Here is a 15,117-nt window from a genome sequence, read left to right as displayed (position 1 = left end):
ATCAGCGTACTCAGGACAAATTGCACAATAACTTTTAGGGTCCTGTTACCCTTGGAAAAATAAAAATTGGGGGTGAAAAGATCATTTTTGTGGAAAAAATATGATTTTTTAATTGTACCGCTGTACGTTATAAACTTCTGTGAAGCCCTTGTGGGTTCAAAGTTCTCACCACATATCTAGATAAGTTCCTTGGGGGGTCTAGTTTCCAAAATGGGGTCACTTGGGGGGTTTCCACTGTTTAGGTACATCAGGGGCTCTCCAAACGCGGCATGGCGTCCGATCTGAATTCCAGCCAATTTTGCATTGAAAAAGTCAAACGGCGCTCCTTCCCTACTGAGGTCTGCCATGCGCCAAAACAGTGGTTCCCCCCACATATCAGGTATCAGCGTACTCAGGACAAATTGCACAATAACTTTTGCAGTCCAATTTCTCCTGTTACCCTTGGTAAAATAAAGAAAATTGAACCTGAAGTATTTTTTTTGTGAAAAAAAGTTAAATGTTCATTTTTTTTTTAATATTCAAAAAATTCCTGTGACGCACCTAAAGGGTTAATAAACTTCTTGAATGTGGTTTTAAGCACCTTAAGGGGTGCATTTTTTAGAATGGTGTCACTTTTGGGTTATTTTCTATCATATAGACCCCTCAAAGTGGCTTCAAATGTGAAGTGGTCCCTAAAAATAAAATGGTGTTGCAAAAATGAGAAATCGCTGGTCAATTTTTAACCCTTATAACTTCCTAACAAAAAAAAATTTTGGTTCCAAAATTGTGCTCATGTAAAGTAAACATGTGGGAAATGTTATGTATTAAGTTTTTTGTGTGCCGTATCGCTGTGATTTAAGGGCATAAAAATTCAAAGTTGGAAAATTGCGAAATTTTCAAAATTTTCGCCAAATTTCCGTTTTTTTCACAAATAAACGCAAGTTATTTGAATGCAATTTTACCACTAACATGAAGTACAATATGTCACGAGAAAACAATGTCAGAATCACCAGGATCCATGGAAGCGTTCCAGAGTTATGACCTCATAAAGGGACAGTGGTCAGAATTGTAAAAATTGGCCCGGTAGTTAACATGCAAACCACCCTTGGTAGTGAAGGGGTTAAAGATCGGTGGTCTAACACCATCATTTATTGTCTACATATACTTTGTTATTGGAATCCCAAGCAGCACATGATTGGTCGACTGTACAAATAATAGGAAATGTATTGTACAAGCCTAACCTTGAAGCTTTTTTCCTGAGACAGAGTGGCTCCAGGAAGCCGGAAGGGCCCCACTCGTGACGCCATCCTTTCCCTGTAAAGTTTCACAATACAAACATCCAGAAGCAGCGAGCAGTCTAGGAACACAGCTGAGCACAGGAAAAACTATTTCCAAACCAGGGAAACTACTGCTGTGAGTCATTCAATGGGAAATCAAGAACTGGACTCTGAATTTGAGTGTTTTAATATTTAGAATCTGATCTGACACCTGTTACCTAGAAGATCTTTTACGCAAGAAAATCCAATCTTAGATATTGAGGTTTTGTAGTGATGCTGCTCTAAACTATAGCTTGTTCTGAAAAAGGGAGTAACGGCACCAGCAGTTGTGTGGCTTCTATAATGGAAACTAGAGCTGTAGCGGTGTAGTGAATGGTATCAGGTGCTCGACATAATAGGAGTTGTAAATATTCACTGAAGATGAGAAAGAATATGAGGCACTCACCAATTCAATAGAGTGTGAAAGTCCTTTATTCCATGTTCTGGGACATGGACAGAGGCAGGGTTTGCAGGTTACAGAGGAATGCAGACAGGACGACGCAGACAGGAGAGAGGCAGATAGGACAATGGCCGTTTCTCGTAACGACGTTTAAACTGGTCCACGTGCATAATTGCTAGGAGGTCACTACCTTTTTAAAGGCTGGCCAACCAGTGTAGAGTGAGACCTTGCGGTTTGGTGGCCTTGAGGTGGTTAATTATCCACCCCAAGGAGGCAACCATAATAAGCTGCTATTAAGGCATGAAGCAAGGTGGATTATGAAAACCAATGCGCAGGGCCCTATTGCTCTGAATGACAGACTAGATCTGTCGGTATTCCTCTAAATTGCGTTCCTCTGTAGCAATTATTACTATGTTTGTATGTTTTTAAATCACTGTGTTTCCCTTTCATTATACACTGGTTGGCCAGCCTTTAAAAAGTAGTGACCCCCTAGTAATTATGCACCTGGACCGTTGAAGCATTGTTACATGAAAGAGCTGTCGTCCTGTCTGCCTCTCCCCACATTCCTCTATAACTGGCTCACGCTATCTCTATCCATGTCCCACTACATGGAATAAAGGACTTTCACGCACTATTGAATTGGTGAGTGATGCATATTCTTTTTCATCTTTTGTTATACATAGCCACATGGGGAGCATGGCCGTTCAGTGGTTAGCACTGTTGTTTTACCATGCTGGAGTTCTGAGTTCGAATCCCACCAACGGCAATATCTCCAAGGGCTTTATATGTTCTCCCCATATTTGTGTGGGTTTCCTTCCACATTCCAAAGACATACTAATAGGGAATGTAGATTGTGAGCCCCGATGGAGACATTGATGATGATGATGTCTGTAAACGCTGTGGAATTAATGGCTCTATATAAGTAATATGATTTTACCAACTGTATTGCTTTTAAGGCTGTGTGCACACGTCCGGAATTCCCACGGGTTTTATGCATTTTTGCCGCGTTTTTTCACCTCGAAAACGCAGTGAAAATGCTGCAAAAAATGCATAAAATAAGCAACCCTTTGTATTCAATGGCATTCCGCACATGCTGTGCTAATGCTGCGTATTTTTCTGCGTCGAAATCGCATCGCGGAAAAATACCCAGCATGTTCATTCTTTGTGCGGAATCGCAGGAATTCCGCACACATAGGAATGCATTGTTCCGCTTACTTTCTGCATGTGGCTATGCCCACCATGCGCAAAATAAGCGGAAAATATGCGGATGGTACCCACGGTGTGGAGGAGATGAGACTCTCCTCCAGGCCCTGGGTACCATATCCCTGTAAAAAATAGAATTAAAATAAAAAATCGTGGTATTCTCACTTTCCGGCATCCCACGCAGCGTCCCCAGGCTCCCGTTCCCAGCGATGCCTTGCGACAATGACCTTTGATCATGTAGCTGTCTCGCGAGATGCTACGCCATCAAAGGTCATTGTCACAAGGCATCGCTGGGAACGGGACTTTCCGGGAGCATCGCTGAGGCTTGGGGACGCTGCGTGGGACGCCGGAAGGTGAGAATAACACAAATTTTTATTTTTTTTATTATTTTAAACTTTATATCTTTTACTACTGATGCTGCATAGGCAGCCTCATTAGTAAAAAGTTGTTCACACTTGTCAAACACTATGTTTGACGAGTATGACCAACCTGTCAATCAGTTTTCCAAGTGATGCTACAGATCGCTTGAAAAATGCTAGCATTCTGCAAGCTAATTACGCTTGCAAAACGTTAGTTTTTCATGGGAAATACGTGGGAATTACGCGTGCAGATTTCTCGCGTATTTCCCACTGCAGGGAATTGCTGCGGAAATTTCCGCAACATGTGCACATAGCCTAAATCTTCTGGATAAATTTCTGTCTTTTGTCAGCCATGAGTCGTCTCTGTTGTCATTTTTAGCTAGAAGTATAAAACTGCTAAAACTACAAGTATTTATTTCTAGCTTCTTAAATAATCTTTAACCCCCTTAGTGACCAGGAATTTTTTTTCAAATCTGTCACTTTATGTGGTAATAACTCTAGAATGCTTCAACAGATCTGTTTGATTTTGAGATGTTTTTTTCGTGACACATGGTACTTTATGTTAATAGTAAATTTATGTTGATATTTTCTACGTTTATTCACAAAAATATCAGAAATTTGTCAAAAAATTCTAAAAATTAGCAATTTTCAAACTTTATCTCTTCAATCCAGACAGTCACACCACATAAAATAGTCATTAAATAACATTTTCATCAAGTCTGCTTTATATCAGCTCCATTTATAAAATATCTTTTTATTTTGTTAGGATGGTAAAAAGTTTAAAATTGTAGCAGCAATTTTTCATTTTTTCAATGAAATTTACAAATCTTACTTTTTTATGGATCTATTATGTTTTGAAGTGACTTTGGGAGACCTATATGTTGTAAAATCTCCAAAAGTGAGACCAATTTAAAAACAGCGCCCCTCAATATATTAAAAGCTGCTGTCAGGTAGTTTACTAACCATTCGGCTGCTTTTCAGGAATTAATGCAAAGTGACATGACTTAAAAGAAAAATGTTATTTTTAGGCTGGCGTCACACTAGAGAGGAATAAGGACGAGTTCTATGTGAGAAAAAATTGCATAGCACTCAGACCACTGTTAATCTATGGGGCAGTGAGTGAAATCGCAGCATGCTGCAATTTGCACCGTATATCGGCCGAGACTTGCCAATGCAAGTCTATGGGTGCGAGAAAAACTCGCAAGCCACACGGACCATCAGTGTGACTTGCTAGAAATACGCACCAGTGTCCTTTGAAAAGCCGGCAATTCATATGCGGTGTACAGTAAAATCACACTGACAGCTTACAATAGAATAGATAGAATAGAAAAATACACATAGTATAGGTGTATATATACAGTATATATATATATATATATGTCAGTGACACACACATATAGGTATATATATCTTTATATTTCATAGATAGCAGAATAGCTGATAATTCATTTATCGGCTTCTGTAAAATCATTGCAGAACCCAATCGGATAGGAGACATGGTTTACATACAGTAAACCCAAGCAGAACAGTTAGATTTATATATCTCAGTGTATAATACTGTTAGTAGTATGTGTGTGTAAAATTTGGGACCTGTATGTATTTAGTAAAAGAATGTATTCAAGGAATGAACTGGCGTGGGCTTCCGAGCAATTTTGTGCACCAGAGAGAGAAAGCCAGTGACTGAGGGCAGATATTATTAATATCTGCCTAGAAAGGGACCATGGTTAATGCCCCCCCGGCTAAAAAAAAATCTGCCCCCGCCACCCCAGAAAAGGTGCATCTATAAGATGCGCCAATTCTGGCACTTAGCCTCTCTTTTCCCACTGCCCTGCAGTGGTGGCATATGGGGTAATAAGGGGTTAATGTCACTTCTGTATTGTAAGGTGACATTAAGCCTAGCTTAGTAATGGAAAGGTGTCAATAAGACACCTATCCATTACTAATCCTTAAGTTTGTATAGAGTTAAATAAACACACACATGCATAATAAAGTATTTTAATGAAATGAAAAAACACACAGTTTTGCCATCTTTATTCTTCTGCTAAATCCAAATGATGCCCTTGATCTCCTGTAAAAAATAAAAAAGCAACAATATACTATACCTGTATGGCGAAAAGTCCCATGCAGTAATTCATATCTGGGGGTTAAATAGTTTACAACCAGGAGTGGTGCTAATATGATCGCCCTGGCTGTAAACCACCGAGGAATGAATGAGAAGCTGTGACGTCAGCGCAGCCTCCCAGCCTGACCCAAGGTGAACTCTTGAGCGTGGGAAAGTGACAGTTCATGTTCCCATGCTGCCGAGCTTATAGCAGGTCAGGCTGTGAGGCTGTGCAGCATCAGTGTCTAGCACATGTTGTAAATCAGCTCTTGCGTCACTGTCTCCACCTTCAGACATAAAGTAATCAGGAGGAACTGAAAGCTATGGCTGGCAGCTCACTTCCTCTTGATTAGTTATATGTCCAACCGTGGGGTCAGTGACGGCAGTATGGATTGGGCTATGTTGATGTGTCATAACAACCTCACATGATCCCCAAGAATGCAAGTGGCGACACTGCTGAACCAAGAGGTGAGTATGGATGTTTTTTTAACAGGGGAAAACATTCAGAGTGACAAGAGGTTGTCATAGTAGTAGACAACCCCTTTAAAAGTCGTCGGATTAGGGTACATAAATATGAACCATAGCAATACACTGTAGCCCACAAGGGATCATAATTGAATATGCTTCCTTCCAAAAGAAATAAGTGGCCATATATTCTGTAACTGAAAGGGTATAATGATATACCCATAGAAACCTCAGAGGATGCTGTTAACGACACAAACATCAACTTTAACTGCATGATACCTTTCTACTCACCTATGGAATGAGAGAATAGTGCCCCATTATGGACAAGAATGCAACGGGTATCAGATTTACATTGTAGCTGACACCATGCTGCACCAGCAACAGTTGGTGTTAGCACTGATGATGGCTGTTTAACCCCCTAGATGTTAGTGGCTGTTTTTATAATGGTGTCAATTTTGGAAAGATTGGGGATTCCAATATTTAGCCCCCTCAAAGTTACTTCAAAACTGATCATGTCCGTAAAAATAAGTTTTATAAACCGTGTGAAAAAGAAAATTTGCTGATGATTTTTTCAAAATTTAGGTCAAATGTCAGAATTTTTCATAAATAAATATAAAACGTTTTACCAAGTATAAAAACACACAATTTGTTCCTAAAATAAAAACTGTACCACATAAAGGGACATATCACATCTGAAAAAAAAAGCTTACTCACTAAGGAGTCAAATGTACAGTAATGAACAAAATATTTAATATTTTCACACAAATACAATGAATAGGAAACAATCCTCTCCCTGTATATTTCCCTAGTTAATGTTTATACCTATCCACGGAGGTTTCACCCTACAATGGACATCATGGCACTCGCACTTAACATTGTCTCTTCCAGGAATTAGAGTTGAGCGACTTTTGTTTTTTTAGGGTCGAGTTTCGTTTTGTGAAACCCGACTTTTCCAAAAGTCGGGTCGAGCAGGATCGGCCGATTATAGGGAAAAGTCGGGGTCGTCCCGAAACACAAAACCCAATGTAAGTCAATGGGGAATAAAAGTCGGCAGTGAGAGGAGGACAGGAAACACACCTACAGTGCCCATTTGAATGCCAAAAGCATCAATTCTTCTTACTTAAGCTTGTCAACCTTAATTAACTTCATAATACAAGTTACGCACTGAAAAATGGGGGTTATTTGGCTAAAGTTGTGGGGGGGTAGGGCTGGCTCCAGGTTTTCATGTGCCCTGGGCGAAAGAGCGCCCCTTTAACACATACCACAACTCATCATGCTCCGATACGGCAGAGAAATAGCGGTATAGTACAATGAAAAATACTTCACTTTTTACATCTCATGATGAGGCCCATCTATTTCTCCATACAGAATCATTGGTCCCATATAATGTTTGAAACAGTATATGATGAGCTCCACATAATGCTACAGTATATGTTGGTCCCCATGGATGAAGCTCCACTGTCTTATGGGCCCAAATAATGCTCCAAACATAATGGGCCCCATTTCTAATGCTCTAGTGTATAATGGGCCCTGTAAATGCTGCTCCAGTGTCTGATGTCCACCTTTGGAATGTTCCAGTGTATGGTGGGCCCCATCTATCATTCTCCAGAGTATAGTGCTCCCCAAAAATTGCTGTCCCAACATTGAAAACAATCAAATAAGGCTCCTCGCTAGGGAATCCCTGTTCTAGTCTGGACTCCTCGTCGTCCCCATCTTCCATCTCACTGCACAGTATTTCAACCTTGCAAGTGCTGTGATCCTGAGCAAGCAGGGGGGGGCCCTCTCGTTGGCAACGGCACTGGCACAGGGCCCCTGATAGTACGGTGGTGTGTCTGATGGCGGGTGGGCCGAACCTGCACTTTCATCTGCAGCTTCCTCTTTGTCACCGTGTAAGATGGGACTGTATATGGGAAGGGTAACCTGAGTTTCATCAGGGTCAGATTCAGGCCGTGTAGCGTGCGAAGGGAATGTAGTGGTCTGGGTCAATGTACCAGCAGATTCATCGAGCAGTGGCTGGGCATCAGTGCACTTGTGTCGCCCCCAGGAGTACGGTCGCCACAGTGGCATTACCTTCCTCCTGGGGAGTGTGATGTCATGCTTGGGAGCAACGAAGGATCTCTCTAGCAGGTTAGCTGATTGGGCAGCGTTATTCCCACGAGTCATGACCCTCCAAACAGCGTTCATGAAGGCAAAGTGTTTGTTTTACGTGGGCAGTATGGTTGCAAAGCTGAACCTTAAAGGAATGTCCAGAAGGGCACCACCAGGAGTGGAGCCTACGGTTAAATTCGACTCCACCTGGGAAACCTCAACCATGCCAGCTACAGAACAGATGCACACATTGCAAGCTTAATTCCGTTAACGAACGAGACTCCGTCATGCCCCGCGGTCCGAGTCCGGCTTACTAGAGGGACACGTGAGGCTCTGGCACATGAGATTGGCCAATAACTGGTGTGTCATGCCCTTACATGTCCGTGGCTGCATGTGCGCTACACTGAAAAGGCCAGCGTTTGTCGCTTACAGGTGCAGATAACCCGCTGAACAACGTTAGTGATGGGGATCACTGATTACAATTATTACCCGCGAACGATGATTTCCCAGTAAGTGCAGATCAACCGCAGTTCCGGAACAAGGCCTAACCGTCATTCCTGAAAAAATGAAAAACTTACGTGTGCAAACCACAGGTGCTGTAGCTTGCTTAACAGCTCGCCAGCCGTTCTCACACCCAGTATGGATTACACGTGATTGCACAAAGGTGAGAAAGGGTACCGTATCCCAGGATAACATGTATGGATAGCGTACACATTCAAAATATATGTCTATACATCAGGAGGCAGGCTCAGACGGTGTTAGGCCCAGTATGGCTTGCACGTGATTGCACAAAGGTGAGAAAGGGTACCGTATCCCCGGATAACATGTATGGATAGCGCACACATTCAAAATATATGTCTATACATCAGGAGGCAGGCTCAGATGGTGTTAGGCCCAGTATGGCTTGCACGTGATTGCACAAAGGTGAGAAAGGGTACCGTATCCCAGGATAACATGTATGGATAGCGTACACATTCAAAATATATGTCTATACATCAGGAGGCAGGCTCAGACGGTGTTAGGCCCAGTATGGCTTGCACGTGATTGCACAAAGGTGAGGTACCGTATCCCCGGATAACATGTATGGATAGCGTACACATTCAAAATATATGTCTATACATCAGGAAGCAGGCTCAGACGGTGTCAGGCACAGTATGGATTTGACGGCCCAGACTGCACAGCGGAGGGGCAGGGAGAGGTAAAGATTGCAAATGCTGGGGCCCTGCCCAAGCAAGGGGGGCCCACTCGTGGGCGTCGGTACTGGCACTGGGCCCCTCATAGTACGGCGGTGTGTCTGACGGCGGGTGTGCACCACCACCGTCAGAGACCCTTGATTGCACTATGAGGGACCCTGTGCCAGTGCCCGCGCCCAAGAGTCGGCCTACCCACCTGTCCAGGGCAACGGCACTCGCACGGTGTCGTGCGCTAGGTGGTGACCCCGGCCATGGGCGGGGAGGCAGCACAGTTAGGGAGTTTTAGAAAGTGGCATATGTTGATGTTGGACATTCAGCTGATGCAAAAGGCGAAATAGGTCAAGTCCCAGGAAGATGTGGACCAAAGCAAGCCATTTTTCTGTCACCCTATGTGTCATCAGGGGAAGGTGGGACAAAATCCTTGGAAACCCATGCATGGTTCATTTTAATGAAGGTTAGATCATCCACATTTTGGGTTGACAGACGGGTCCTTTTTTCTGTCAGGATTGATCCAGCTGCACTGAAGACTAGAGTTGAGCGATACCGTCCGATACTTCAAAGTATCGTATCGGATGGTATCGGCCGATCTTTAAAAAAAGTATCGGTATCGCCGATTCCGATACCGGAAGTCCCATTCAAGTCTATGGGACTTCCGGTATCGGAATAAGAAAAACCCTTTCCTGCCCTTGTACAGCCTCTCTGGGGTCTGTACGGGCCTTTCGGGGGGGCTGTGCCGGCCTGCCAGGGGGTCTGTGCAGGCTCCGGTGGTCTGTGCCGGCCTGCCGGTGGTCTGTGCAGGCTAAATATTAAAATTCCCACACAGCAATGGCATAAAGTGAGACTAGGGACTTTTTTTTTTTTAAGTGGCGGAGGAATACAGTGCGGAAGGATACCTACCTTCCGTCATTGGATTCCTGCAGCCCGTAGAGAACGGCAGCAACAGCTGATGCTGCAGTTCTCTACCCAAGATCGTAGTGGGACACACTCGTGGACTGCTTCGGATCGTGGGTGAGTATTTTTGTGGTTTGTTATGTTAATATTTATTCCGGAAAAGACAATGGCTTCGGGGAACAATGTGACAAGTATTGGTAAGTATGTTACTCTATGTTATATGTACTGTATGTCTATGTATGTATTGTATGAATGTATTGTATGTATGTAGTATATATGTGGTATGTATGTAGCATGTAGTATGTATGTAGTATGTATGTAGCATGCATGTAGCATGTAGTATGTATGTAGCATGCATGTAGTATATATGTAGTATGTATGTAGCATGCATGTAGTATGTATGTAGTATGTATGTGGTATGTATGTAGCATGTAGTATGTATGTAGCATGCATGTAGTATATATGTAGTATGTATGTAGCATGTAGTATGTATGTAGTATGTATGTAGTATGTATGTGGTATGTATGTAGCATGTAGTATGTATGTAGCATGCATGTAGTATATATGTAGTATGTAGTATGTATGTAGTATGTATGTGGTATGTATGTAGCATGTAGTATGTATGTAGCATGCATGTAGCATGCATGTAGTATGTATGTAGCATGCATGTAGTATGCATGTAGCATGCATGTAGTATGTATGTAGTATGTATGTAGTATGTATGTAGCATGCAGTATGTATGTAGCATGTATGTAGTATGTATGTAGTATATATGTAGTATGTATGTAGCATGTAGTATGTATGTAGCATGCATGTAGTATGTATGTAGCATGTAGTATGTATGTAGCATGCATGTAGTATGTATGTAGCATGTATGTAGTATGTATGTAGTATATATGTAGTATGTATGTAGCATGTAGTATGTATGTAGCATGCATGTAGTATGTATGTAGTATTTTTTTTTTTTTTTTTTAACATTTAACACATTAGCCGGATGATGGGACTACTACTGTCCCATCATTGGCTAATGTGTCAATCACTGTCATGGTAGCAGGCATCGCCCGATGGGACTTGTAGTCCCATCGGACGATGCTTGCACAGACCCCCGGACATCAGCACAGCCCCCCGGCAGGCCGGCACAGCCCCCCGGCAGGCCGGTACAGACCCCCACAGGGTGCACAGACCACCGGCAGGCCGGCACAGCCCCCCGGCAGGCCGGTACAGACCCCCACAGGGTGCACAGACCACCGGCAGGCCGGCACAGCCCCCCGGCAGGCCGGTACAGATCCCGGGCAGGCCACACAGCCCCCCGGCAGGCCGGCACAGCCCCCCGGCAGGCCGGCAGAGACCCCCGGAAGGCCCGAAATGACGGCGCATCATGATGCGCACACACCGCGCATCATGATGACGTCAGTCTGTCAATCAACTTTGAACTTCCGATTCCGATGCCGAATTCCGATATTGAAAAAATATCGGAAGTCGGTATCGGAATTCCGATACAGCAAGTATCGGCCGATACCCGATACTTGCGGTATCGGAATGCTCAACACTACTGAAGACTCTTTCCGATAGCACACTTGCAGCTGGGAAAGCGAGCTCCTGTAAGGCATATTGTGCCAATTCAGGCCAGGTGTCCAGTTTAGCGGCCCAATAGTCAAAGGGGAATGACCTGTGTGGGAGAACATCGATATGGGAGGAAAAGTAGTTTGTAACCATAGTTGACAACTGCTGTCTCCTGTCACTTTCCATCGATGCAGTATTACCAGTTGTGTGAGCGGTCTGTGAAAAATCAGTCCACAACATTGTCATGAAACCCCTGTCTCCAACGCCACTTCTGCTGTGTGCACCATGAACACCTCTGCCAAGCTGCCCCTGGCCCGTACGGCTCGTGTGAGAACCATCACCGCTGCTGTTTGCTGGGAATGCCTCAAGCAACCGATTTACCAGAGTTGCTTGTTTATTAGCCAATATTAGGTCAAGGTTCTCCTGTGGCATGATGTTTTGTAATTTGCCTTTATAGCGTGGATCCAGGATGCTGGCCAACCAGTAGTCGTCATCGTTCATCATTTTGGCAATGCGGGGGTCCCTTTTTAGGATCTGCAAGGCATAATCTGACATGTGGGCTAATGTTCCCGGTGTCAATGATGCACTGCGAGTGCTGGGTGGAGGAGCACTTTCTGGCAAATCCACATCCCTCCAGTCACGCACAAACCCTGTACCAGACCTTGCAACGCCAACATTTTCACTTGCCCCACGAGATGCATCCTCCTCCCCTAAGTAATCATCCCCATCATCATCCTCCTCCTCCTCTTCTTCCTCCACCTCATCCAGGAGAGGTCCCTGAGCAGACAATGGCTGAATGTCATCAAGGATTCCCTCCTCCTCTTCCTCCTCATCAACATTGGCTGCAGACGCCTGCTCCTTAAGGTGCGTCAAAGTTTGCATGAGCAGACGCATAAGTGGGATGCTCATGCTTAGGATGGCGTCGTCTGCGCTTACCAGCCGTGTGCATTCCTCAAAACACTGAAGGACTTTACAGAGGTCTTTCAGCTTCGACCACTGCACACCTGTCAACTCCATGTCTGCTCTCAAAGTGCCTGGCCGTGTATCCTCCCACAAATGCATTATGGCCTGCCTCTGCTTGCACAGCCGCTCCACCATGTGCAGGGTGGAGTTCCACCTTGTTGCAATGTCGATAATGAGGCGGTGGTTGGGAAGGTGGAGCAATCGCTGCAGCTTCTGCATACGAACGGAGTGTACAGGCGACCGGCGGATGTGCGCGCACAGTCTTCGCACCTTCTGGAGCAGGGCTGTTAACTCCGGATAATTTTTGAGGAAGCACTGCACCACCAGGTTCAAGGTGTGAGCCAAGCAAGGTATGTGGCTGAGTTTTGAAAGGGCTATGGCTGCCACAAAATTACGGCCGTTATCACTAACTACCTTGCCTGCCTCAAAATGTACACTGCCCAGCCATGACTCAGTTTGTCGCTTCAAGTACTCGGCTAGCAGCTCGGCGGTGTGTCTGTCGCCCAAACACATCATCTGCAACACAGCGTGCTGACGCTTTCCACTAGCTGCTCGATAGGGGGACACCTCGTGTGCAACAGTGGCAGCTGCAGATGGAGTGCTCGTACGACTGCGCTCTGTGGACGAGCTTTCGCTTCTGGAGGAGGAGGAGGAGGAGGGTCGAACGCCTACAGCCAACTGTTTCCTATACCGTGGGATAGGCAGCACTGTCCCACCACCGCTGTCCCCTGTGGACCCTGCATACACCACATTAACCCAGTGCGCAGTGATGGACACGTAACGGCCCTGGCCATGCCGACTGGACCATGCATCAGTTGTGAGGTGCACCTTTCCACTCACTGACTGCTTGAGTGCATGGTCAATGCGGTCTTTTACATGATGGTGGAGGGCTGGGATGGCTTTGCGAGAGAAGAAGTGGCGACTGGGTAGGTCATAGCGTGGTACTGCATAGGCCATGAGTTCGCGGAAAGCTGCGCTTTCCACCAACCGATGGGGCATCATCTCAAACGAGATTAGTTTGGCAATGTGGGCGTTCAAACCCAGTGTACGCGGATGAGAGACTGAGTACTTTTTTGACCTACTCATAGTGTCTGGGAGGGTGAGCTGGACTTGAGAGCTGCATATGTTGGAAGTAGCGGTGGACAGGGCGGACTGAGAGAGGGTTGATGATGGTGATGGAGTTGGTGTTCTTTCTGATGGCCTAGATTCAGTATTTCGTTGATATAACAGTAGGATTCCCTGACTGCTGTGGCCTTGCAACGACACCTCAACATTTGCTGCTGTGCTAACCGGTGGGCTTACAGTGGGGGAAACAATGTAGCGTTGTTGACTACCTTCTTTGTGATCAGTTGCACATGTGGCACTTGAGGTTTGGTGTTGTGTCCATGCTTGCAAGTGCATGCTGGTTAAATGTCTAAGCATGCAACTGGTATTCAAATTTTTCAGATTTTTCCCTCGGCTAAAGGTCTTTGCGCACTTCTTACAGATAACCTTGGCCTGATCATGAGGATTTTGTTCAAAAAAGTGCCACACTGCACTCTTCCTACTTTGGCAGACATTTTGCGGCCTAGCACGCTGTGATCTTTTGACCGTCTGGACAAGCTGTCCAGCAACTCTTTTGATTTTTGGAACCTGTCTTTGGAGTGCTCCGGGCCTGCCAGATAACAGCTGTTGCGATGTCGATGTCTGCTGTGGATGCTCCTCCTCATCTGAGCTATTGGAAGCAGCACCCTCTTCCCCCAATGGATGCCAATCTGGGTCAACAACTGGGTCATCCATCACCTCCTCTTCAATGTCATGTGCACCTTCCTCTGTGTCACCGTGTATGGTGGTATAGTGTGCGGGAAGGGGCACCTGAGTCTCATCAGGGTCAGAATCTGGCTCTGTACACTGCGAGGACAATGTAGTGCTCTGAGTGAATGTACCAGCAGAATCATCTATCAGCGGCTGTGCATCAGTGCACTCCATGTCAGATTCATCTTGGCCTGGGTAATTCAACATTTCACTTGATAATCCAGGCATGGTATGTGAAAACAGCTCCATGGAGTAATCAGTAGTATGGCCTGCGTCATCCTTCAATCTTGGTTGGGGTGAAGGACACAAGGAAAGGTGTGGTTCATGAACATGAGCCTCCAATGACGACTCAGTGCTTTTATTTTTTACAACTTCAGAAGAGGAGGCGATAGAGCTGGAGGCTGAGTCAGCAATGTAAGACAAAACTTTTTCCTGAAGCTCTGGCTTTAAAAGCGGTTTGCCAACTCCTAGAAGACGAAGCCTTCGAGGCCTTGTGGAGCCAGACGATGACGCAGGCTCAACACCTCCTGCATTCGGTCCTATTTTGCTTTTGCCACTACCATCAGATCCACCACCAACACCATCATTACCAGCTGCCAACCCCCGCCCAATTCCACGGCCTCTTCCACCAGCCTTCCTCATTTTTGGTAGAAATGTAGACAAAATCCAACAAACTATATAGTAATGTAAAACAAGGTACAAGGTGTCTATAGGACAGGGGAGATTTTGAATTTCTGCAGACACTTGTGGACACTGGACACTTTTGGATTGTGTGAGGCCCACTGAATATCAGAGCGCTATG

The 15,117-nt window shown here is 45.0% G+C and overlaps 1 long non-coding RNA gene across 1 annotated transcript in view; it reads left to right on the top strand.

Annotated features, from left to right (window-relative positions):
- Positions 1-2,213: 2,213 nt before the first annotated feature.
- The window catches only part of LOC141060586 (uncharacterized), a 154,875-nt gene continuing 141,971 nt past the window's right edge, over positions 2,214-15,117 (top strand). Inside the window, exon 1 of the long non-coding RNA XR_012222728.1 lies at positions 2,214-2,337. This is a non-coding gene — a long non-coding RNA (uncharacterized lncRNA). The remainder of the gene's footprint in view (positions 2,338-15,117) is intronic.

The sequence above is a fragment of the Dendrobates tinctorius genome, unplaced genomic scaffold, assembly GCF_039654945.1.
Source record: "Dendrobates tinctorius isolate UK_male_01 unplaced genomic scaffold, ASM3965494v1 ptg000241l, whole genome shotgun sequence".
In the NCBI taxonomy this organism is placed as follows: Eukaryota; Metazoa; Chordata; class Amphibia; order Anura; family Dendrobatidae; genus Dendrobates; species Dendrobates tinctorius.
This window is presented reverse-complemented; position numbering and strand designations above follow the sequence as displayed.